Source organism: Aricia agestis, chromosome 4 (assembly GCF_905147365.1).
Source record: "Aricia agestis chromosome 4, ilAriAges1.1, whole genome shotgun sequence".
In the NCBI taxonomy this organism is placed as follows: Eukaryota; Metazoa; Arthropoda; class Insecta; order Lepidoptera; family Lycaenidae; genus Aricia; species Aricia agestis.
In genome coordinates this window covers 5,917,034-5,943,420 of record NC_056409.1, presented here as the reverse complement: position 1 = coordinate 5,943,420, position 26,387 = coordinate 5,917,034, and the positions used below count along the sequence as shown (strand labels likewise).

Here is a 26,387-nt window from a genome sequence, read left to right as displayed (position 1 = left end):
CAGGTGCGTTGCCGGCCTTTTAAGAGGGAATAGGGTAATAGGGGAGGGTAGGGATGGGACGGGAATGGAAAAAGGGTAGGGGATTGGGCCTCCGGTAAACTCACTCACTCGGCGAAACACAGCGCAAGCGCTGTTTCACGCCGGTTTTCTGTGAGAACGTGGTTTTTCTCCAGTCGAGCCGGCCCATTCGTGCCGAAGCATGGCTCTCCCACGTATAAATGGGTAAAGTTGGGTACGGAACTCTAAAAATGATTATTTTTGCAGTCTATGTGTTCATATTTTACTTTTTGTCTAGACTACTGTAACAGCTTGAAAAACTATGAAGTCAATAAACTTGCGATTATTCTCAGCCCTCAGGTAATGAAGGCAATATATTTTTTGTACTCTGCAGTCAGGAAGTTACTTTGATTAAATTAATATAAAAAAGTGATTGATAGACACGTAAGTCAGTATACTGAAAGATAAATTTAACAAAGCTGAACTTGCACCGTTGTTATTCCGGTTACAGGTAGAACGAAAATAGCACAAATCGATGGAAGCAGCTTGATATTTGACGAGAGGTAGATTTCACTAGAAGTTCAATTCACTTCACATATCACAACGTAGGTTTTAGAACTATGGTATATCAAAAACATTATAGTCGTCAATTGTTTTTATTATTCGTAGGTCGTCAAAAATAGATTTAATATGCTGTATGGTGCAGTGGTTTAAAAAAATGTAATTTTGTCTCTTTATAAATGTTTAGGTATTGTTTTAAAAATCGTACTCGCTTTTTTTGACTGCGAAGCTTTCAATTGAATCTGAAGAGATGTCGGTTCCTTTTCCTTAACAAAGATATTTTTTATTGAACTCGAATCTGATACGCCGGACATTGCTACGCTGTGAAAACTCAGTCACTGAAATTATTACGCACAATACTGAAAAATACACACAATCATTTAAGGAATTATCTACCATTTTTCTGTAGCAATTTTTGTATTATGTACCAAAATATGACAAAACTTATCACTTATTTGTCGCCGATGCGAATACTTACTTCTTTTTGTCTGTCGTCATCGGTCATCGGAAGTCAAATAGCGGCTTTTAGCAGTAAAACTCTGGGCATAAAATATGGTTGCTAACAAGCCATAGCTCGTGGACTTTATCTTCTTAAGAATAGGACCTTATCTCCTTAACAATAAGGTCGACAAATGGGACACCGGTTTGTCCTTATAGCTGGTCCTTATAGCCGGATACTGAGTGCAGAGCTACATCAGAGCCTTTTGTGCCCAACGGTCCCGATCGGAAACATAAAATTGCGTTTAGATATTACCCCACTAGACTCCGGGAGTATTTCAACTTTTCTATATTTTTGTAGAAATTTTTCCAATATTGATTCGTTCATTTTGTTTAAATGTTGCATTCGATTCCTTCCTGTTTGCTTTCCAAATGGCTGATTGTTTTGATGTCATGAATGGAAGCTTCCTTTCAAACGTAAATACGACAACCACGACCTTTTGGCCCTTTTCACATGCATACGGTCATCGTCTAAGCGGCCCGGCGCGGCGCCGTGCCGTGCTAAGCCAGTACACGGTTTTCACACGGCCCAGCAATGCGGCGGGTAGCGGTGGCAATGATACGATTAATGAGTAATGTAGTGTATGTGCAGTGTATCTACATAGTAGATACTTAACATTGTCTCATAAACACCCTGTAGTGGGGATGCAATCTATAGAAATCATTGTCTAGTAGTCTAGAGTTTCAGTTGCATAGTGACAGTGACGGTGGATAGACGTGCGCTCCGCAGTGGTACTGGGTGTGTTAGTGAGCCAGTGTCCCTAGGATACTACAAGTAGGGTAATATTATTATGTCAAACACATAATATTATTATGTCAAATACAGTGCTGCAGTTTACCCAGTGCCGTAAATAGCCTTTTTGGCGCCTTGTGCGAGCTTCTATTATAACTGCACCTTTGTTTTTAACCGACTTCCAAAAAGGAGGAGGTTATATGAGCGGCTGTGGATATTTTTTTACTACATTGGGAATCATCTCTGGGGCGCAGCGGGAACTTATCGGGAGCAATTCGAAAAATAAGGATCTGTCTGGTGACTGGTCTGGCCATTCTTGCGCCCCCCAGAGTCTACGCCCTGTGCCTGGGCACCGTTGGCACCGCCCTATTTACGGCACTGAGTTTACCCGTTTATCTGTTACCTTTTTATGCTTAAAATGTTGAAAATGTTTTGACGAAATTTAGTATTCAGAATACACCTTGCGAGTTCTACGACAAAACGCCACAAGCAAAGTTGCGGGCATAGTAGAAACATTGGAAATGTATATAAGTTACCGACATTACTCCTCCTTACCATACATCTAGTGGGAACAACAATACGAAGCGAGTGCGAGGGCCGCACACAACTCACGACCTAACTCGCTAACGTTAAAGTATCTAAACAAGTTTACGCTTTTATAATTTATAGAACCTCTAAAGTTTAAAGTATTTACTATAAATTTATTTAATCATGAAATATGATAATCTAAATATTAATTATAATAGATAACAACAATCTAAACACTTAAAAATACTCTATAATATAATAAATCTAAAATATACAAATATATATACAAACTCAAAGTATAAAAACTATAAAAAGAAAAACTTACCCAGGTCATCCCCATCTGGCAGAGTGCCTAGCAAGCTGACAGCATTGCCACGTTGGATGGCAATTGCTATCCGCTGTGCCAGGTAGCTCCCGGCTCTGGGGTCTCGGGTGGCTTCAATAAGCCTAGATATCTGTCTAAAAAGCTTATGTGCCCACGGCCCCCATAAATGCTATAAATTATACCATAAAATAATCGATAAAATGTATGTTTGTAACTTCTACACGATAAAACGAACGTATTTTTATGAAACTTTGCTAGCTTAAGCTATAAATTAACAGATAGCTACTTTTTATCCCGAAAAAAGTGTTTCCGTTGGAAACTGTATTTTTGCGGGCGAAGCTGCAGGCTAAAACTAATATATTTATCCACCCCGTATCTCTATTATCGTATATGTATCAAGTCTAGAAACTTTGGAATAATTGGCATAATAAGATGTAGGATAATGTGTATTCAAATAAGCGAAATCATAAATATTCATCTGCCGCTCTGACGCTTATTAGCCAGCGAGCTTTGACCCGGCGCTGCTCCCGCTAATCTCCGCGAAATCTGAGCGAAAATATTGTTATCCACCCACACGCTTTGTTGTATGAAAAATAATTTTCATAACTAAGTTCTTAAAGAAAAATATGCATATTTACGGGCGTTGCCGCCGCGACGTCTTTTAAGGTGTGTTTATATCTGCAGTTGATCCGGATTTGCCCTGTCGTCCTTTCTTACTGATATTATAAATGCAGAAGTTTGTCTGTCTGTCAGTCTGTTGTCTCTTCACATGTAAATCGCTGATCCGATTTTGATGAAATTTGTTATGGAGATACTTTGAGTCCCGGGAAAGGACATATTAAGATACTTTTTAAAATGTACAGTTCCGCACGTTAAACGATTATTTGCGCAACGAAGTTCATCATCGGGCAACAACTAATGACAATATATTTTGAGGTGTAACGTTGTTGTAATTGAACATTGAAAGTTTCATAAATATATAAAAGGAAGTTAATTAAAACAAATAAACATGTAAATTTGTTCGTTAACCCACGCAGTTGTATGAATCAGTGACGATACGCTTCACAAGATACAATTGTTCAATTAATTTTTGAATGAAATGACGAATTGAATGTAAAGTTACTACAGTTTCATTTCATTTTTATATTCGAAAGCACTTACTAAATTTTGCCCTCATCTTCGTTGTGTCGAATTTCTTTCATGGAGAACAAACCGTATATTCTTAAGCGATAAAACTATCCTATATCCTTCCCTGTATCTAAAAATATCAGTGGCTTAAGCCACGTAAGAAATAACCAACAAATAGGCAGATAGACACTCTCACATCTTATGTAGATAATAATATTATTATTAGAGACTAGATGACGCCCGCAACTCCGTTGAGCCAAAATTCCTTTATCGCGTGGGAACCGTACATTTTTCCCGGATAAAAAGTATCCCATTTCTTTCCTGGGACTCAAAGTATGTATATACCACAGAAATAGATCAAGATAGATACTGCATGCCGCTCCATTTGTATGAAAACGAGCGTGCCACTCTTTTACTACCTACTGTGACGTACCGATGATAAGAAACGTGTCCATTATCGAGGCCAACGTTTCTATTTGAATTTCTACAGCTCAATACGGAACTTTCAGGCATTTTTAAAATTCCGATTGACGTCCGATTCCGATAGCACACTAAAGAAAAGACTTTCGAAAGACGAGCATTGCTCGTGATATGGCACGCGAAGTACATACGTTGTGTATGCGGTATCTATCCTGCTCTATGTCTGTGGTATATACCAAACAGCAAAATTGTTTCAGCGGTTTGGGCGTGAAGAGGTAACAGACAGACAGTCACACAGTCTGATAGACAGACATCCAAACAGACACACTTACGCATTTATAATATTAGTACGGATATACCTATAGATGACTTTATTTTCGTAGCTTATAAAAGTGGTAAATTAGTTTCCGCAAACACCTTGATTATTTACTGCCCATTAATTCCTACATTTAAATAGTTTTATTGTTTTAAATAGGTGTTTTAAGTCCTTTGACACCGTGTGCATCCGTCTATGTTATTTCTCATGTGGTAAATAGCTTGGCTGGACCGAGAATGGCACGTCTTACTAATACCATGACAACATTCCTGGCGTTCTGCTGAGTGCTAAAATATTTGAAGCATTAAGCTTATGTCGCATACAGAATGCGCTATTCGTGTGCACAGTGCACACATAGCTTTCATTTCTTAGTTTGTTTAGGTAATTTTGTAAAATATTGTATTTTGAATAATAATCTAAATTAATAATAATCTAATAAAAATTACTACTAAGCCTCCGAATAAAGCCTTTATTCGGAGGCTTAGTAGTATTTTTTTAAATAAGTAAGCTAAATTAAAAAATGTCCGAGTTGTAAAAACGAAACCATTAAAGTCAGATGCTTTAGCCATCAAGAAAGGGTCAGTTCAGACCGCAACGTGACGAGGCGAGGCGAGGTGCGGCGCGGCATAAATTTGTATGGATTTGACAGATTTCAATTGCGTGAGACGTCTTGCGAATCTGTCAAATCCATATAAATTTAGAAATGCATCTACGCGTCGCGTTACGGTCTGAATCAACCCTAAATTGTAATAAGTAGATTTTTAATTATATTTTGCGCCCAGTAATTTTAATTCAATAATTTTATAAATAATTTAATTTTGCTTTATTTACACAAAAAGATATACTTATAAAAATTCAAACAATCTTACTTTTTAATTTTTAATTCTCTTTTGCAACTTGTAAAGTTCAATGGATTCACGTATTAGGTACATAAAACTTCATCATCATCATCATATCAGCCTATAGTCGTCCACTGCTGGACATAGGCCTCTCTCAATGAACGCCAAGATGACCGAACATAAAACTTAATACACCGATATTGCAACTCGCCAGTATTAAAGCTACCCTTTTAGAGTGTCGCTCAGCGAACTTAATGAAAATTCTGATAAAAGACTACATCCTACGCTACAGTTAATATATTTGAAATTTAACACTTAACCCAGGGGTTCCCAAACTGTGCGCGGCGGCGCCCTGGTGCGCCGTGGAAAGGCAAGAGGGGCGCCGTGAGTCGATCCTCCACCATTATCCGAAACCACAAATATTAAGTATAAAATTAAATTATAATATTAATTATGTAAAGCAGGTAGATGATTAAATATTTGTTTATTACCTACGAATAATAAAAACTAAGGAAGAGTAACTCCGTCAAAAAAAGTGCACCAAAAGGCTACAAAATGTGACCCGAATACATGCATATTTATGCATGTGTTCAGTACACATTTTTCGTGTATACAGTATACTCGAGTGACATTCAACCAGGTTGACATGACAATTTTGTCAAACTCATTTTACAATTTGTTTACATAGGTTTGTTTACTTACTTTTTACGTAGCTTTTTACAATATTTTTGTTGTTAAAATGCCTAAATGTCCTGTAAAAATGTGTAGAAGTCATACAGATACGACTTTTAATACAGGAATAACCACAAATAACCTTTCATCTGTAAGTAAATTGTTTAAAATTATGCTTAAATTTCTTGTATTTTTGTCGACCCAAAAAAGATGGTTTATTTAAGTTAGATGCTAGGGTATTTGCGTTAAATTAAGCTGGTCTCTTTGTGTTTGTCTTATTAAATTTACATGTTATTCTAAAAGTGCAATAATCAAAAAATAATATAATTACAATTTTTTTACAAAGCCATGGACAGTGTTATGCAATATGTAACAATTTAATCATAAACGAAATTTTAGGGTCTGGCTGACATTATACAAATTATGCGTAATAAGATGATATGGGTATTCTCATATTTCTTGCTACGGATTTTTCACAAAAAAACATAATGTAATAAATTACGTTCAATCGACAAAAACATAATTATGTATATGTATTTCCTTTAATATTGTAAATGAACAAAAATAAAAAACTGCTAACAGTTATTTAAATATTAAACTTACAAAATTTACGTAAGTTTTAATTTCAATTCTGTAATAATTTAGCACATAGATTTTTGTAATCTCAAAACGTCTTCTCTATAGTTTGTGCGTTTTATGATGATATGGGTGACACATAATAATTGACAATAGTAGGGAAGTAACCCAAAAAAATTAATCGATAATTTAAAAATATCGAATCACTTCGTAAAGGAATTGCAATCGAAATTATCGATTTCGTATTGACGTTTCAGAGTGGCGCCGGCGATTTAAAATGTCAATCTTTATTGGCATTAGTTCCGTTTCATGCATCTGACATTTTTAAAATATTTTCGTAACAATAATTTTTACTCCTGTTTTCACAGTTAATATTTATAATTTTATATTAATAAGTTAGCATTTAGCAACTTTTCATTTTTATTCATTTACAATTATAGGAAACATGTGTTGTTTTTGTAGATGGAATATAATTTATTACATTTTGGTTTTTTTGTTTTCTTGTTAAAAAAAAACCCGTAGCAAGGAGAACTGTCACCCATATCATCCTAAAACGCACAAACTATAGGTGCTCGGACAGTTTTAGATTCGTCCGAGTCGTACAACAAGGTGTGTTCATAATTATTACATGTTTATTATTATTAATAATAATAATAATTTATTATCGATGTCTTAAGGATCAGAGAAAAATGTTTGATTTTAAAATAATAATTATGTGCTCTCTCTTCGTGATAGTAGATGTGCTTGGTGTATACTGCATAATACTATCCGCTTTTGACAATTATTGTTTCATAAAGTTATGACAATGACAATAACCGCGCAGGCTGTCGTCCGGCGCGCAATATTATGATACGTTACCTGGGGGCTGGGATACGACCTTGGCGAAAATCTGTATTGTCATATTTTAGTGTTCGAAAAGGAGCCGAATTTAAAACGGTTGAAGTATGGGAGTTACATTTCCTTAGTTTTTATTATTCGTAGTTTATTACTTACTATTTACCTGCTTAACCTAACTATAATCATTAAATGTATTTATTTATGTATCTTTTTCTAATAGCTAGGTAGAGTAGGGTGCCGTGATAAAATATTTTACGTGTACCTGCACCGCAGACTGAAAAAGATTGGGAACCCCTGACTTAACCTATTTCAAGTCACATCCTTCGTCAAAATCACGCCGTTGACAACAACTAACAAGAGCCTTTAGTAGCCGATTCTTTGGTTGTTATAAAACGGACTTTATTATATTGGAATATAATTCATTTTTCGGTGTCCTTTGATGGTTACACCTACGTTGTATGGAGCAGGCGCTATCACAAACTATTAATCTATTTGTATTTGACGCTTTATGTCGCCTACGTCACCTAAAATTGGCCACGCGTATGTTCAGTTAGAGATTATTTTTACTGAAGAAACAAGAATTTCATATTTATTATGTTTCCTATTTACTGCTGAGAGTAAATAGTAAATAGGCAACATCATAAAATATGTAATCTAAAAGAAATCGAATAACTGATCTTTACTTCTAATGGAAAATTTCAAATTGTTTTAAAACATATTTATCAAAAAAACTATCATAATAAGGGCCTGTTTCACCACTTTTTGATAAAGTGCCGAATAAGTTATTCACAACTTTTTTGACAGATTCTCCATACTTGATCGGTCAAGTTAATTGGTGGATAGTCCATTCGTCACTTATCAGGAAGTGGTGAAACAGGCCCTAATAATCACATTTTAATTTGTTTAGAAAGCGATCTCTACAAACTTGTAAAATAGAATACCAAGTAATTTAGAGGAAAAAATTTTACTCTACCTAGGTACATCCAATTTTATTTTTAGAATATCATTGTGGCCACTTGCATACTTAAACTTCCAATACTTCAGTATTACCAAAATACTTACGATACTTGTATTAAAAGCAAGTTATTTTTAAATATTTTTTTATTAAAAACCAAAAAGCGTACGGGACGATAAGGAAGCAAATTGTATTCATAAAGCCTTGGGTCATTGAAGTGAAACGAAGCCTGGGGGAGCCAGAAAATGGAGGAAAGACCACTTTTTGTGAACTATATCCGGATGATATTTTTTCCTCAATATATATCACTATATATCCGGTTCTTAGTATCTCGAAAAGATACGCGACAATTTTTCCTTAAAATACATATAAGATGTACATACATTTTTAGAGCAAAAATAATTTTGCACTTTGTTATTAAGAGTATATCAACAATTTCTGCCGCAAAAACTATATTTCTATCGTAGTGAAAAAATTTGAAGAAATATTTTACCAAGACATTAAGAATGTGGTATAGTCAAGAGTGTGGTTCATACAGTATAATTTATGCAACCTTTGTAAGCTATAAGCTTCAAGCTATATTAAACAAACCTAATTATATCGCGCAAAAACTTTACCTAAAGCTTATTATTCATCTCAACGACTTTGTTATAAAAAGTAACAAAAATATTATACAAGCTCACGTAGTAGATGAAATATTTATTAAATGTCTCTTTTATGAAAGTTTGCAGGAGGATAAAGTTGAGGAAAAAGGAAGACATTTTATTACGCATAGTTCTCTTGAAAAAATTTTTAGGAAATTCGGAAAACATTAACATGATAAACTATCAACGAAATTTTTCGTAGCCTCTATGTATAAATATAGGTTTACAGAAAATGTACATATAAATATATACGTAATAAGTATTACTTATATTTTAAAATTGTTATAATATAACAACGATAATATTGTGTGCAATTGGTCGTCACATATTTACGTGATGAGGCTGGGTAACAATGGTTTATTCGATGCACACTAAGCCTAATACGAAGATTAATTTCTGAGCTGAATCCACGGGTAGTGCTCGCTTTCAGCCGATTCCAATTCGACGGCGATCATGCAGAAAATTCTTATCAAACAATACCTACATTTCCTGGCCTTTGGTGTCTTTAATCATAGCTTCAATTATTAGTAGCAATACAAGTTTGATTTCAATACATTTCAATCAAGTTTGTTGTAGAAGGCAAGATTTCCAATACAACTTGTAATTGTTTTATCTTTAAAAGATGAAAATATTAAAAATTGCCTTTCTGAATTTAATTATAATTCTCGATAAAATAAATATTAAAGTGAAAGTCTTCATAATAATATATTAATTTGAATATAAAATATCATATTTTATTGAGTAACAATTTGGAGCAAGAGTATGAATAAATTATAAATTCAAAATCTGTCTTAAATAAAATATTAATTTTCTACCACCCCGCCGTTAGTCAACAAACTAAGTACCTAGTAACGTTATTATTAGAAATGTCAACCGTTAATGTAAGCAAAAGGCTCCGTCGTTTATTAATTTTACAGGCTGTCAATATACTGACGAAGATCTTTAATCTTTTGCGCCGTCAATCAGGTCAAGAAGACTATTAAATATTATGAACTCTCGCCCGCAATATATTTCACCAAAAGGTCAGACGCCTTTTGGTTAAAAGTCGCGAAAATTTTGTGATTTCGAAATGAAGGAAGCAATTAAACTTCTTATTACGAGTTCATGTGGTCTTAAGTAACTTGAAATTGGTTTTTCGCTGATGAAATTATTCCATAGACAAGTTTGCCATAGGTACTTAGTAACAATAAAACGGCCTATTGGTTTGAACTTTAAAACATGTCATTTCGCACCTTAAGCGAAATGACATGTTTTTTAGAGATCAGAAGAATTTCAGAGTGTACAAATGTGTTATCGGGCTAGAATATGTAACATCTACAATCGCAACCGCGATATTGAAAAAAAATTGATAATAATATGTCTTGTAGGTTTTTGCATCAAGGATATATTTTGTTTTATTTGAAAAAACCTATATTTGGTGCGAAAAGCTGTAAGGATATGGGCGAAAAGCTTATATAATTACAAACGGTCTCAGTTGTAAATAAAAAAAACACTTTCGTGTTTTATTTTATTACAATAATTTATTATTCTCTAAAGTCTATTTAAAATAGTTAACAATGTTGTTGCTATCTGCTATTCCCAGTACTACAACAATGTAGTACAATACTTCGTTTTAAAGTGTTTCGATACGGACGGTAAATCACATTCATAAAATGTTAAAGTTTTATAATACGTATTAGGAAGAAATTTGCATTGTATGCAATAATGGAACATATAATTTAAAACCTACTATTAATAGAAAATTCTCGAAGTTTTACCTCTGAACAGGAATATTTTAGCAATAATTAGGCAATAATAACTCAATAATCTAGCTGGAAAAGCATATTCGATTGATTTAATTCAATAACACACATAACAAAAGCAAAATGTTACTTTTGACAGCCCTACGAGCGTAATACGAGCAGCGGTAAAGCAGCGGGGAGCGCCGTTGAAGCCATACAAATAACAATAAAATACCTTTCAGATAATTGAAAATAGTTGCGGCCTCAACAATGTAATGTGGGTGTGAATGCATACAGACATTATTCAATTTCACATTTTCTGATTAAAATACCGTAGCGGTATTTTGATACCCTTTGTCGTCCAGTGATTAATTAATTAAGGTATCAGCTTATTTTGAGGATAATTTTAATCAAGATTAAATTAATATCGCGGTTTTGAGAACCACGCGTAAAACATAAACAGGGCGTATATCGATAACAAGTAGACTGTGTGTTATAATTCTGTATCTATTGTTGCCTTGTCAATATAGGTGTAGTAGTTTTGGAACTTGTAATACGTATAAACAAAAAAATAATATAATTTAAACTTAGATATATTATATTTTCATGAATTGAGTATAAGTATAATTTGCTTTACCAGAATTGTGAGAACAGACTTGTATTATGAAATATAAATTATAGGCAATTTATAGAAAATTTTCGGGACATAAATAATTTCCATACCAAATTCCAACATAATCGTTTCAGTGGTTACGAAAAGGTAACAGACAGTCGGATAGACAGACAGACACACTTTCGCTTTTATGATATAAGTACGGAAGTATGGATGATACCTCCATAGGTATTTATTTTTAATTTATAAAATGTCACAGCTGTGTGATCGGTGATGAAAAAGCGATTTTGATGCAAATCGGTGTAGAAGTTTAATTTAGATTTGATAATGCTTGCTTTTACAAGTATTTTGAAATGCTAATATACAATTAATTTCATTCAACATACACGATTATTACTACAGTTAACAATCCAGCTAATACGAATAATTTCTGTTACGGTTCCTAACTGTTTACATATAAAACATTATTTACATTACACAATAATAATTGTGATTTTTATTATACGTTTGGCTGCACTCATACTTTAATCGTTGTTTTACTTTAATTTAACAAAGTTATCGGCAGAATATATTGTATTCAGCTTATGTGAAACTCCTAATTTAATTAAAATAAGTAATCATTATTCTCTCTGAGTGCAGCCCCCGTCGTTTGTGGTCTTTCAGGCCTAAAAGGACTGTAAGATGAAAATAAAGTGCATAATCGACTTTTTCATTCATCGTCGATTAAATTCTAAAAAAAAAAAACAATGTAAAGTATGTACAGGACCGGGCCTAGTACACTTCCTTGAGGTACTCCAGCTCTGAGTATGCTTCATCTTGTCCTACAATAAATATTCTTTGCAATAGGTAAGACTCTTCGAAAAAAAAAAACAAAAAGAGATCCTTTTACTTTTTTACCCTTTTACGTTTCTCGTGACGCTAATCCTGCCCGGAGCAAGTAATAATTTATAAAATAAAATCGACACAAATTGCAATTTGCAGTGGCATTCGGTAGCTAACGGTGCGGAGTAATAACATTATTTTTTCCTTTCATGTAATATGAATTGAAATTGCAATTTCAAATCTATGTTGTGTTGTTTAAAGTAAGCCGTAATAAGCGTTGAATCTAAATGATTATGTCTTCAGTTCCAATTATGTTTTCCTTTATCTCTACAATGTTTTGTTTATATCAAGTCTATGAATGTTAATCGCTCTGAATACGTTATTAGGTTAGGTTAGGTTAGGTTATAGAATTTTTGATGCTGACACTTAGACTTAGGACATTCCTATCAGTTCGTTTCGAGCGATCATCAAGGCGATTTCCGAGTGACAACAAGTGATCAATAGTGAGTGAACCAGTGAAACCTTCGACTTGGCTACGACCTAGGACAGTGATAGTGCTTAGTGATTGGACCTAGTGATTAGTGTTTGGACTTAGTGCTAAGTGTTGTGACCTAGTGTTTAGTGCAGTGTTAATAAAGTCCTCAAGAGAGTCACCAGGTCTTTCTCTCCAAATCCTCGAACCCTAGCACGTAACAATATCATGAACTCAAATAAGTAGTGTATGTGACATACACATATTATATTAAGTCACAGAACTCTTTGAACCCCTTTTCTCCATATGTCACTCTTTTTAGTATTTTAACGAGAGCTGTCAATTTGATTATAGCCCATCTTATTTTCCATCTACTTTTACTGCAGTAAAAAGAGGGAATTAGCTTTTCACACGACTCACATATTATATCTGTGCTTTTCATAGTCTCGTTTTTCGATATTTATTGTAAAATAATATTTCACTACAATATTATATTTAGAATGAACTGAAGAGAAGAAAGGTAAGGCAAAACTGTTGTTTCTAAACTTTATTTTATTTGTTTCATTCTATTCTAAAGAGCAGAGAAAGTTCTAGGAACAAATTTAACGAGACAATAGGAAGTGAGGGTGTTAATTAAGTTGAACTAAAAATACGATTCAGTTATTTAGATATTGTTCAATGTTATTTTAGAAATGTTTTTTCATACTGCTTGGTTTTCTAAATTCCGGAAACACACTACACTTAGGAATATCTTCCGTAATTGGGGCTAATTAAAAAAGTATATTCAGTAATTTCGTCTGTACCATTCACGTCATAATTCAACTTTTTTGAGATAAGAAAGTAAAAGCTAACTTACTACAATTAGTACTTTGCTTGTGTTTTTTATAGACGAGGTAATTAAAAACTCATGAATGTAATCCACGTGACGTAACTAATGTTTGAAAAAATATTGTGAACCTTATTCATACACCTTATTCATCACGATTGGATAATAGTTTTTCCCCCTACGCAGGAAAGACCTCAAAATTACCCTTTTATTTTCACCAAATTCTAAGTATAAATGTTATTGCGAGTTGTTTTCTATTGTAGTTTCAGTTTAAGGAAAAATTGTATGAGAATAATAATATTTTTCTTTATAACAAGTGAAATAGTTGATGATAAATCACAAGCCCACGTGTGTGGGGGCCGCTATCGCGAGACAAAAACTCGTATAGACATCAGTTTCTTTCCCAATGAATTATTACTTTTAATTTTCCGATTCTATTACGCATATGTATTCTTTAACTTGCTGACATAAATAATCGCTTACTTTCTTATTTCATGGTTGCTGCTTAGTGCTTTAGCTATAATACTAAGGCCTACAGCCTCGCATTACTTTCATATAATATGTTACGCTCAAAGATCTAAAACGCTCAGTGAGTGGAAAAACAGCTCACAACGCGCTATGGTCACAGTATCCACATGGCGAAATTCGTGTTATGGCTCTAATGAAAAGCGTACGACACGTTGTAGTGTGGGTATAACGCGTGGAAGTCGCAAAGGAAGATCTTCCGACCGAGCGAAGTGGTATGATTGGTCAGGCCGGAGCTCACGTCATACATTTCAGCACTCGTATATATATATATATATATATATATATATATATATATATATATATATATATATATATACCGATGTACTTAGAAAACTTCGATAGCGCAATGCAGAAATGTTAGGCGAATTATGGGTACCGCCACAGTAGCAATCACACAGAGACCAAATAGCGAAATTCGTGTCGTGGCTGACATGCTATTCGATCTCAACGCATTGTGGCAATGAAGAAAAGCCATGACGTAGGCACAGTAGGGCAGTAGCTGCACAGAAGCGATAGCAACATAAGGTACGTTAGCATTGTAGCACTGCTACACCATATGCGTAGCACCGTAGCGCTGCTACGTATTTTCGTAGCACTGTAGCTGCTACGTATTTTCGTAACACTGTAGCGCTGCTACGTATTTTAGTGGCACTGTAGCGTTGCTACGTATTTTCGTAACACTGTAGCGCTGCTACGTATTTTCGTAGCACTGTAGCTGCTACGTATTTTCGTAACACTGTAGCGCTGCTACGTATTTTAGTGGCACTGTAGCGTTGCTACGTATTTTCGTAACACTGTAGCGCTGCTACGTATTTTCGTAACACTGTAGCGCTGCTATGTATTTTCGTAACACTGTAGCGCTGCTATGTATTTTCGTAACACTGTAGCGCTGCTACGTATTTTCGTAACACTGTAGTGCTGCTACGTATTTTCGTAACACTGTAGCGCTGCTACGTATTTTCGTAACACTGTAGCGCTGCTATGTATTTTCGTAACACTGTAGCGCTGCTATGTATTTTCGTAACACTGTAGCGCTGCTATGTATTTTCGTAACACTGTAGCGCTGCTATGTATTTTCGTAACACTGTAGCGCTGCTACGTATTTTCGTAACACTGTAGCGCTGCTATGTATTTTCGTAACACTGTAGCGCTGCTACGTATTTTCGTAACACTGTAGCGCTGCTACGTATTTTAGTGGCACTGTAGCGTTGCTACGTATTTTCGTAACACTGTAGCGTTGCTACGTATTTTCGTAACACTGTAGCGCTGCTACGTATTTTCGTAACACTGTAGTGCTGCTACGTATTTTCGTAACACTGTAGCGTTGCTACGTATTTTCGTAACACTGTAGCGCTGCTACGTATTTTCGTAACACTGTAGTGCTGCTACGTATTTTCGTAACACTGTAGCGCTGCTACGTATTTTCGTAACACTGTAGCGCTGCTATGTATTTTCGTAACACTGTAGCGCTGCTATGTATTTTCGTAACACTGTAGCGCTGCTACGTATTTTCGTAACACTGTAGCGCTGCTACGTATTTTAGTGGCACTGTAGCGTTGCTACGTATTTTCGTAACACTGTAGCGCTGCTACGTATTTTCGTAACACTGTAGCGCTGCTACGTATTTTCGTAGCACTGTAGCGTTGCTACGTATTTTCGTAACACTGTAGCACTGCTACGTATTTTCGTAACACTGTAGCGTTGCTACGTATTTTCGTAGCACTGTAGCGCTGCTACGTATTTTAGTAGCACTGTAGCGTTGCTACGTATTTTCGTAGCACTGTAGCGCTGCTAGGTATTTTCGTAGCATTTTTACGTGTCTTCGTTGCGCAGTAGCGCCGCGCCGCACTATGGGGCTTTTCGGTCGTTATCGTGCCAAAAATCTATAACTTTGGTGTATTTTAAGATAATATTTAAAAAAATGTAAATTCAAATTTATCGATATGAAATACGAATATGCTACGACTATGAAATTTCTACTAGTTGATCTAGCAACAAACATGTCAATTGATTAGAAACTTAAAATAATCACACAAGAATAAAGACACCAAACAGTGCATATATTAAAAACTATGCTAAAGTTATAAAAAAATTATGTGTTTTCTTACTTATACGTAATATTTTAAGGCAAAAGTATATAAAATATAAATATTCCATTGTCAAAGACATATTGGATCCTATTTCAAATATGTACCAGTCCAGATAAATCTTTGTTCTCAGAACAAGAGTCAATGCCATTTGATTTCTTCGAACTAAATTTGTTTCATGTTTTTGTCATTTCATTGTTTTGTGCTACAATGATATAAGAAAGACGAAACTCTCAAAATGAATGTTAAACAATATCGTTCCGTTAAGAGCACAATTTACGTTTTTATGGTCATTTCATTTTAATGGAATAGATTTTAACACATCTTTGACTACACAATTTTCTGGGAAGAAAGTTCAAGTACTTTTTAAAAGCTTTCAAGTTTATACTTGTTTAGTAATGGACTCAAATCAAACAAATAGGGGTTTGTTTTGCTCGACCTTTTCTCGATCAGGTTGATTGTTTAAATCTTTTATTCAGCCGAGGAACAGTAAGGAGAAATCATTTTCTTGATGAGAATGAAATATTAAAGCAAGAAATTAATAATGAAATTCTCAATAAATAATGTATTTCAATAATTTAAATGGAATAGTATAATGTGATTGTCATTTTCATTAAGTTTTCAGCTATTATTCTACAGAAAGTGTTGAACTTCTTGTAACCCGGAATATAACGTCACTCCAGAAAAAGGTCATTAACCCCAATCTAAGATAAAGGTCCATTGTGTGAGGCAACCTTTCCTTATTGTCTTGTGGGTCAAACCATGGGAATATGTCGAATTGGATCGCGAGGGTGAAGCACAAAAAATTTATAGGCTAACTCAATTTATACGTAGAAGTTATATGGGCAAGAGTAAAGAAACAATTTATAATTTAAGATTAGGATTTTACTATCAAAATTACAGATTATAATAGCTTACAAGTTGAATAATGTTAGTGTATAAAATAAGCTTTTTGATAATATGTAGGCACATAACATGATGAGTGGGTTAAATTTACAACACACCATATTATTCCTCTATGTTGTGGTAATGATTCAGCGCATAAAAGGAAAACGAGTAAAATGCTTCTGAAATACAATTATTTCAGAAGCATTTTATATAATATTGCCTGAGTTTTCATCCAGGATATTTCAATAATATCATAGATAAAACACGGGCAACATTTGTTTTAATATCTTAAATGACGTTCACTGAAAGATTTTGTTTTTGTGCAACAACTTTTGAGAGTATGTTTTTATCTTTCTTAAACGTATTATTTAATCGCTATTACCTATATATTATGATAAATGTCTTTTTAATATCAATGTAACTTCATAGCCTCTTTTTTCAAGCCTTTAACATTTCCACAGAAGTTAGCATAACACATACTGAAAATGTTCCCTTCCCTGTCAAAGTAAGTACATAATTACAGAGCACAAAGTAAGCCTTTCGCCAGCAACTTTGTATCAGTGTCCTTTAGTAATGGGTGTTATATACAAGTGACAGGTATATACACTGTGAATGGAAGGAGCTAAGTGTTAAGAATTTTTCCGCGATGGGCGGTGGCGCATATGACGACTAATAATATTTTGTTGACAACCCGCAGTGTGATAGTAATGGCGCCGATAGATTTTTCGAGAGCTGATATTATTTATTTAAAATAGTTATTACAGTTCTCGATAAAAGTAATTGATTTATAGTTGCATTTCTTTCTTCTTCATTATGACTTCAATAGAAATAAATCATATCGTCTTAAACTTATTTCTTTTTAATAAAGATTTTGTGAAACATATTATCTCTAATCAAGCTAACACATGAACAAAATCTATTTGTACATAACGGTGTTACGCACACAGGGCACACAGTTACCTGAAACTATCGAAGCTGTTATGTGTTGTGTCCGTTAACGGATAAATCGATTAAATGCTCGCAAAACTTATGAACCTAGACAGTTTTTTCCAGTACTCGCGCTAAAAGCTTTATGCCATGTATAGTTGTGTTCTCCTCTACTCTACCGCTTCAGTAACCATAGTTACATCCATTCTATCACGACTATCGATTATTATTGAAACAAATGTTTGATAAAATCACGAATACATAACTTTCGAGTGAGTTAGGGTCTAAACTTTTAATAATTGCACCGATATCTCATAGAAACTCTGAGATAACTCTGAACGACGTAACATAAAAATGCTGTAATGGAGTTTCTTTGAGTTCGGGTCAATTCAGACTGCAACGTGACGCGTAGATGCATTTCTTGATTTTTTACTGAATGGACAGATTTCAGTTGCGTGAGACGTCTTGCAAATCTATCAATGAAGACAAAATTAAGAAATGCATCTACGCGTCGCGTTGCGGCCTGAATTAACCCTTATTGGTGTAATGGTTCTGTTGAAAATATAAATTATTAGAAACTACAAGCAGTTGTGGCAGCTCCACGTAGATCCGCCCACAGCGTTTCCCGCGGGTATAAGGGTTGTCGAGCGGCAGGCGCCGTCACTCGCGCCGCGCATCGCCTCCCGGACGCTCGGGCTGGCGCGTATGTTCCGCTACACCGCCGTCTAACTTGCGTCCGGTAAGTGTTTGTGTCGTGTTTCAGTGACTTGGATTGTTGATTTTGTACTGGAATAAATAGCAAATCTAGTACCGTCCGTCAATTGGGTGTAATAGCAGGCTTATGTGTTGGAAAAATATGTATAATTGTTATACTTATACTTTGCTTGGAATATTGGGATTTTGGATTGTTTAATTTATACTGAAATATTACCGTCATTTGGGTATATATAAAAACTATAATTGCCTGTTTGTGTGTCTGATAAATTATATAATATTTCTACTACAAATGTAGAACCATAAGTATTTGCGTGTTCTAATGAACATTGTTTTAATATATTATAAAATAGCCCTATCAAAAGCTTACGTAATGTGAAAAGTAATTTTTGAATTTTAATCATGGCTGTTGCCGCCTTTTTAATACATATTATGTAAAAAGTACAATTAAAAGTCGTAATTGGCATTTAATTATTCCAATGATAGAAATTAATATAATTAAATAAAGTTTATTTTTAAAAATGTTCATTAAAATGGAAACTTTTTTTGAGAAATGACATCAGTATTTAGGTACATATTTATTTATTACACAAGAATAATAAACTTAAAATGTACAATTTAGGTGCTATAAAATAAAAATAAAAACTTATTACCAAACGTGGAAGACACGCGTCTTATATTTTTAGGGTTCCGTACCCAAAGAATAAAAACGGGACCCTATTACTGAGACTTCGATGTCTGTCCGTCTGTCTATCTCCAGGTTGTATGTCAAAAACTGCCATAGCTAGACTTCTGAAATTTTCACAGATTGTGTACATCTGTTGCCGCTATAGCAATAAAATATACGAAAAATAAAATAAAATAAATATTTATTCCCATCCACAAAACGTGATTTTTTTGCCTTATTTGCTCGTAATCAATAACGACAACAGGTAGGCACTTGAAATATTACTAAATCCTTAATTTTATTTGTTATTTGATAATAATAAAATTAAAATAAAAAAAATATTTAAAGGGGACTCCGATACAATTTTTTGCTTATTTTCTATCTATAGCGGTACGGAACTCTTCGTGCGCAAGTCCGACTCGCACTTGGCCGATTTTCTAGGTCCCTCGTAGGACTTATCGCTAGTAAAATCACGGTTGAACTATTCCATTACTCAGGAAGAAAATAAAATGAGAATAATTTTGAGTTCATTTCAGTTTAGTACAGCATTTTTATAGGCGAACGGCACTAACAGAGTAAGAGCCTGCAATGGCCAGACTTCCTCAGTTTTGTAAAGCTGAAACTGCAAGGCCGTCTCTAGCCCGTGTGGCGCCCGTGTGCAAACATTACCCTAGCGCCCCCTAACAAGCGCGCGGTCAAAATGAAATGGGTACAAAGTACAAGTACAGTTTGTCCGGCCGCTTATGGGTGAGGAGTCCATTAGTATAGATCATTTATCCAGAAGCCACCGGATGAACTATAACAGCACATCAAGTTACCACATAGGCACTGTCAAATTTCTCCAATAGATAACAAACTCTATTGTTTGTAGATTAGAAGATTTTTTCGGTTTTGAATACCTACCATGATATGCTCTTGACCGGCCCTAACATTATAAACCCCAAAACGTACCCATGTTAACGTACTCGTATCTATACATACTTCATAGAAATGTCCAAATATTGAGTTTTTTCATTCTTATTACGACATCATAACAAACATACAATCTTCAACAACATTTGATAACATTTGACAGGGAAGTTCACTGAAAGCGAGGGCCACCCATATGTTAAAAATTTCAACTATCTGGCATTATTCAAACCAAAGTTACGAGGGTTCAAAAATACGACGAAACGTTTCGAGAAAAAGTAGGTAGTGCCCTTGCGCGCTTCGCTTGGCTCATCTTGGCGGGGGCACTCCTACACGGGTATAAAGTATTTTAAGGAAGGATAGTGACAATTAAGAAAAACATAACGTACGATTGTGTTTTTTTAATAATCATTTAATAACTATTTCCTTGCGAGCGGCGCTCGGCACCCCTAGGACTGCGGCGCCCGTGTGCAACGCACACACTGCACCTAAGGGAAAGACGCCCCTGGCTGAAAGTTTACTTGTTTGGGGCCTTTACAGAGGAAGAACGACCAGTAACTATGAAGTTTCGGTCGCGGTTACTTTCGACGAGATTCATCCACTTACCGCGAACAATATAACCGATGAAATTGAGCTTTACTCTTTCTGGAACGTCAGGTAGACCTTCAGAACTGGATAACTCCTAAAGTAACCGCGACCAAAACTCCATAGTTGCTGGTCGTTCTCAACTCTGTACAGGCCTTGCCTAAAGTTGCAAGCTCTTGGTCCATAATACAATAATATAGCGACAAGCGTTTTGCATGGCCGTGTCGAATTATCGAATTTGTGGGATTATAGAGTACTGCCTAGAAATTAAAAGTAGTAGTCCCCAGCTCAAAGTAGTCTCGAGTAAAAAGCTTTTATTTCTGGTCGTTTAGTTTTCAATTTTGCATTACGTACCAAAATAAAGATTGGCTAAAATAATAAAATAAAATAAAAATAAAAATAAAAAATGTTTTATTTCTGAGTAAATTTGAATCAAATTTTTTCAGAATGTCTACCTGATGCCTACCACCGGTTTATGTACCTAAATTAACCAGCGATAGTCGGATTAAAAGGGGCGCTGGAGTCCGGACTAGCCAGTGCTGTGGGCGAGAAAATTGCGTAGCAACTGCCTCCTACATCAATTCTGTTCACCAATCTATAACTAGCGATCCTTTCTCATTGCAAGATATTCTCAAGTAAATACTGCACAATCTCTTTGCTATTAAATTTTCAGTTATAGCTCTAATATATCAAAATATTATGGATTGTAGGGTTTCGTACCCAAAGGGTAAAAACGGGACGCTATTGCTAAGACTTCGAGGTCTGTCCACCTGTCCGTCTGTCCATCTGTCTGTCTGTCCATCTGTCTGTCTGTCTATTTGTCTCCAGGCTGTATCTTAAGAATCGCTACAGCTAGACAGCTAGACGTCTGAAATTTTCACAGATTGTGTATTTCTGTTGTCGCTGTAACAAATAATACTAAATATAAAATAATATTTAAGGATTAACTATCATTTTTATTTTGTTTTTAGACCCATAAATACAACAACAAACGTGATTTTTTTACTTTTTTGCTCGATATCAATAATTATAATTAATATAGGGACTAAAAAAATTAATTAAAACCAACACTACAAAGAAAAAATAATAAATGTATGATTTTTTGCTGAGTTGGGTTTCGGATAAAAATATTCTTACCTTGAAACTTAAATTACTTTAGAACATTAGCCACGAGTTCTATAAAATATCTTTACTGTGTCTCCCGTCTGGAATAGTTAATGTAAAATACTGAGAGGTGCCTGTGAGAATCACCAACTACATTGTAATTTCATGTATTATGGCACGATAAAAGAACACGGAAATTTTTAAAATGACTGTTAAAAGACCTTTATGACAATTTGACTATCATGAATGCTCGGGCCCCACAAACGAGAAATGCCATTAATTATTGCGATAATGTTAAAATATATTATAGCACTAGCTGTTACCCGCGACTTCGTCCGCGTCAGCAAAATGTGATGACGAAGATAATAAAAAAGAGAGAATTTTTCCGAACAATTTATTATATAAAAAAATAAAATATATCCTCCTCCTTTATTGAAAGTCAGTTAAAAAGTAGCCTAAGTTACTCCTTATTACATCAGCTATCTGCCAAAAAAAGTCCCGTCAAAATCGCCCCAGCCGTTTCGGAGGTTAGCCGGAACAAACAGACAGACAAAAATTGTAAAAAATGCTATTTTGGTATATGTACCGTATGTATGTAGTAAGAAACGGTTCTTTCAATATTACAAACAGACACTTCAATTTTATTTATATGTATATGTTACGCTCAAAGACCGAAATCGCTCAGTGAGCGAAAAAATAGCTCACAACGCGTTGTGGTCACAGTGAAACAGCCACGACGCGAAATTCGCGTCGTGGCTCTGATGAAAACGGCCACGACGCGTTCTGGCAATCACAAAAAGACCATAACGTGAAATTCATGTTGTGGCTGATATGCTATACGTTTTTCTTGATTTGTTCTTGATTGATTAATCGTCCATAGGTATGGAAGATTATATTTGAATTATACCAGCCGTTTCAGAGATTAGCCGGAACAAACAGACAGACATACAGACAGACAAAAATTGTAAAAATTGCTATTTGGGTATATGTACCGTATGTACATTCATATGCATGTAGTAAAAAACGGTTCTTTCAATATTACAAACAGACACTCCAATTTTATTTATATGTATGTATGTTTAGATTATCGCCTTTATATGCCACTAATTATTATAGGCGATAATGCTATAAAATTAATATGTTTTAGCATAATCGCAATAATTATTAATAACATTTCTCGTTAGTATGGCCAGAGCATAAAGAATATTTAGAAGAACTTTAACATTCTATATAATAATATACTAGCTGTCCCGGCAAATGTTGTTTTGCCATAAAATGATTTTCCCTGTTTTCCCGCTTTTCTTTTGAAGTTTTTTTCTGATATTTTTTTCTATATACCTCACGGAGCCCGAGATCTTTCCAACGAATGCAAAACCGTGGAAATCTGTTCGCGCGTTCTGGAATTATAGCGTCAGGAAGGAAAACCCGACTTATTTTTATATATTAGATAGCGGTCGCTCGCGGCTCCGCTCGCGTGGATGTTGGTTCCCGCTGCAATTTTCAAAAAGCCTACCCAGGAGAGACACGGTCAGCAAAATGATTCCCAGGTCAATTCACAGACACCGACATTAACATCGACGACGCAGTCATTATCCGCAGGCTGTAAGATTATCTTTCTGTGGATGTTAAAGTTGTTAATGATCAGAATATTTAATAATTACTTAATTATAAGTTTTCACTTCTGACGGTAGTCCCGGAGTGCAACCCGTTGTTTTAGGAATTAGGATAGATAACTAAAGCGATTATTGTAGAGCTTCTCTATAAACAACATTTGACGTTAAGTTATTTTCGTAACAAAATATACTGATGGTCGGGAGCCCCGACTCGTAATAGGGCAATGTAAAGTTGCCCTGGATACGTAAAACATTCTTTTTAACCAACTTCCAAAAAGGAGGAGGTTATAACTTCGCCGTTTGTTGACCGATTTTCATGATTCTTTTGTCGTTGTACAGGGTTGAATTCGGATTTGGTACCATGTTCACAAAAGTGGTGATCTGATGATGGGATCCATGAGGAATCGAGAGGACTCTTTGAAATTTGTATGGAAACATATAGTGATTTCGATTTTTTATGAAGCATTTGAGGTAAATTATACCAAAAAGTAAGACTTTGCACCAGGTTATACCCTGGATCCGAAGGTACCGAACAGAACTTTTGAATCCTTATAGATACAGGTTCGGGGATTTTGGCGTTGTTTAAACAAATGAAAGCATAAGCCAACACATCAATTTGATTGATCATTATCATTACAACCATAATTACACTATGGGTCATCACGTCATTATCACCCAATTATTGGTACTTTTACTTCAAACGAATGAGATTTTAGTACAGAATTCGTTGAGATTTAGTTGAATTTTGAAAAAAGCACTAATGAAGAATAAGAATTATTTCATCCTTTTTAGGTCATTTTAAGAATATGGTTTTTTCCTTGGAAAGTCGGGTTAAATTTTTTGTTAAAAAATAATAATCGTAAATCTATTCCTACTAATTTGAATGTTTGGCCCTGGGATTTATTTATCGTTAGTGCAAAATAAATTTTTACAACAAATTATGAGCTAATTCACCAGTACTCCGGTCAATTTAGACCAAAAAATGAGAGTGAAGTTACATAAAGTCCCAACAAGCTGAATTTCAGTAAAATTGTTCAAAACATAATTATAAACAATGTCTAGAAGTTCCCCATCATTCCCCTGTAAGGAAAAAAATTAATTCAAGGTCAAAGGTCAAAAAAATGAGTTTTTCGCGATTTTCAGCAAAACGGTAAGTTTTATCATAAAAGTACTTCAGACAAAAATTGTAGATCATAAAATTATCTATAAAAAATGTATCAATACTTTTTTTTTCTTACGAGCCACCGTTTCTGAGATATAACGATTCAAAAAGTTATAAAAGTTGTTATCGTTATAATAATACGCACACGTTTCCACGCCACCTATGAGGTGGTGTACTTAGCGCGTTTTTTTTAACGTGGTTTCCCCAGTAGGCCTACTCCACGGGTCAGTTGTGATCCTGTTTAATGTAAAACTATTGCAAAATAACGGAAATTTTAAAAATTAGGAAAGATAAAAGCGGTGTAAATGAAAAAAAAGTGTTGAAGTTTATTCGTCTTATTCGTAAGTTTCAAATTCTTGTTCTTCTTCTTGTTCTTCTTTTCCTGCTTCTTCTTCATCTTCATTTTGGATGCAAGTAAATTGCGTCAATAGCGATGTATCGCATGATACTTCGTCGGAGTCAAACGAATCCTCCATTGTTTGTGATTCAATATTAGAGCACGACCGGCCTTGACAATTTGTGCATGCCAAAGAACAAGACAGTCCGACTTTTTTGCAACCACATTTAGCACTGCACCCCTTTTTGCAGTTGCAAAAAATAGTGCTCAGCAGTTTTTCCGGCGCAGGTGGAAGTAAAGTTTGAACTGGCTCTAATATATTGTTGACCAACTTCCAACCCCAGACTGTAGGGTCTAGCTGATAACCAAGCCACACTTGAACTTGGTAATATACTCGAAAAAGATGTTGGTGAGCAGCAACTGAGGTTGGAGGAAGACAAGCTAATTGAACTTGTTTTTTATTTTTAGTATTTTTAACGAAACATGCATATCGATGCTTATCTAAACAGGTAGTTTTTTTAAGAGCTCCGTTCATAGAAAGAAGAAAGCGGATGACGTTGGTAATAACTTCTTGTTGAGTTGAACGCTCGAACTCACTGCTCGAACGCCAACTGAAAAAACTATTTTTTTCTTAAAACCAGAAAAAGCTCAGCATCAATAATATATATATTCATCAAAAAGTTTATTTACTTTAGTAAAGTGTAAAGATCATGTACTATTTTTACACGCAATAACTGGCTGTGATACGACATCTGCATTTTACAGGAGGGGTATGTTAAATATATAATATAATATCAAAATAATAGGTTTATACCTAAGTAATAGCAACACCTTATATCTATGGTACATATTATTTATCTGTACTTGGTCTTTGTCTATGTCAAGATCTTATAAAAATAAAATGACAGTTGTCTGTAACCGAGCACCGTGGTTGTTTCATTAGGTTATGCGCTCAGTTCGTTTTTCGATAAAAATAGTGAAAATACGTCGCGAAAATGGCAGGAAGTTATATTGTAAATGTTCCGAAGTTACGGGGACGTGAAAATTACGATGAGTGGGCATTCGCAGCAGAAAACTTCTTGATTTTGGAAGGCGTCGACATCAACGCGAAGGAAGATGCCGGCAATGGCGGCGACACAGTAAGCGGCGTTGAAAATCAAAAAGCTAAAGCAAAATTAGTGATGACAATAGACTCGTCGTTGTACGTGCATATCAAGAATGAGAAAACTGCTGTTGATGTGTGGAAGAAACTAAAGTCTTTATTTGACGACTCCGGATTCACACGCAAAATTAGCCTGCTGAGAAATTTAATTTCTATTCGTCTCGAGAACAGCGAGTCGATGACGGCTTATGTTACACAGCTCATCGATACAGCGCAAAAGC

At 34.9% G+C, this 26,387-nt stretch overlaps 1 protein-coding gene and 1 long non-coding RNA gene across 4 annotated transcripts in view; one reads left to right on the top strand and one right to left on the bottom strand.

The window, feature by feature from the left end:
• Window positions 1-1,641: 1,641 nt before the first annotated feature.
• Window positions 1,642-24,780, bottom strand: LOC121726552. The gene is made up of 3 exons (XR_006035551.1): window positions 24,460-24,780; window positions 2,330-2,336; window positions 1,642-1,653 (listed from the first exon to the last, which is right to left on the bottom strand). It is a non-coding gene; the product is annotated as an uncharacterized LOC121726552 (long non-coding RNA).
• The window catches only part of LOC121726548 (U8-agatoxin-Ao1a-like), a 64,398-nt gene continuing 56,593 nt past the window's right edge, over window positions 18,583-26,387 (top strand). For 2 of the 3 annotated variants that reach the window (XM_042113954.1, XM_042113953.1), the window contains exon 1: window positions 18,589-18,652. The gene's annotated coding sequence lies outside the window, so the exon portion shown is untranslated. Of the gene's footprint in view, window positions 18,653-26,387 lie in introns of all 3 variants that reach the window. The other variant, XM_042113952.1, reaches the window with a different exon arrangement.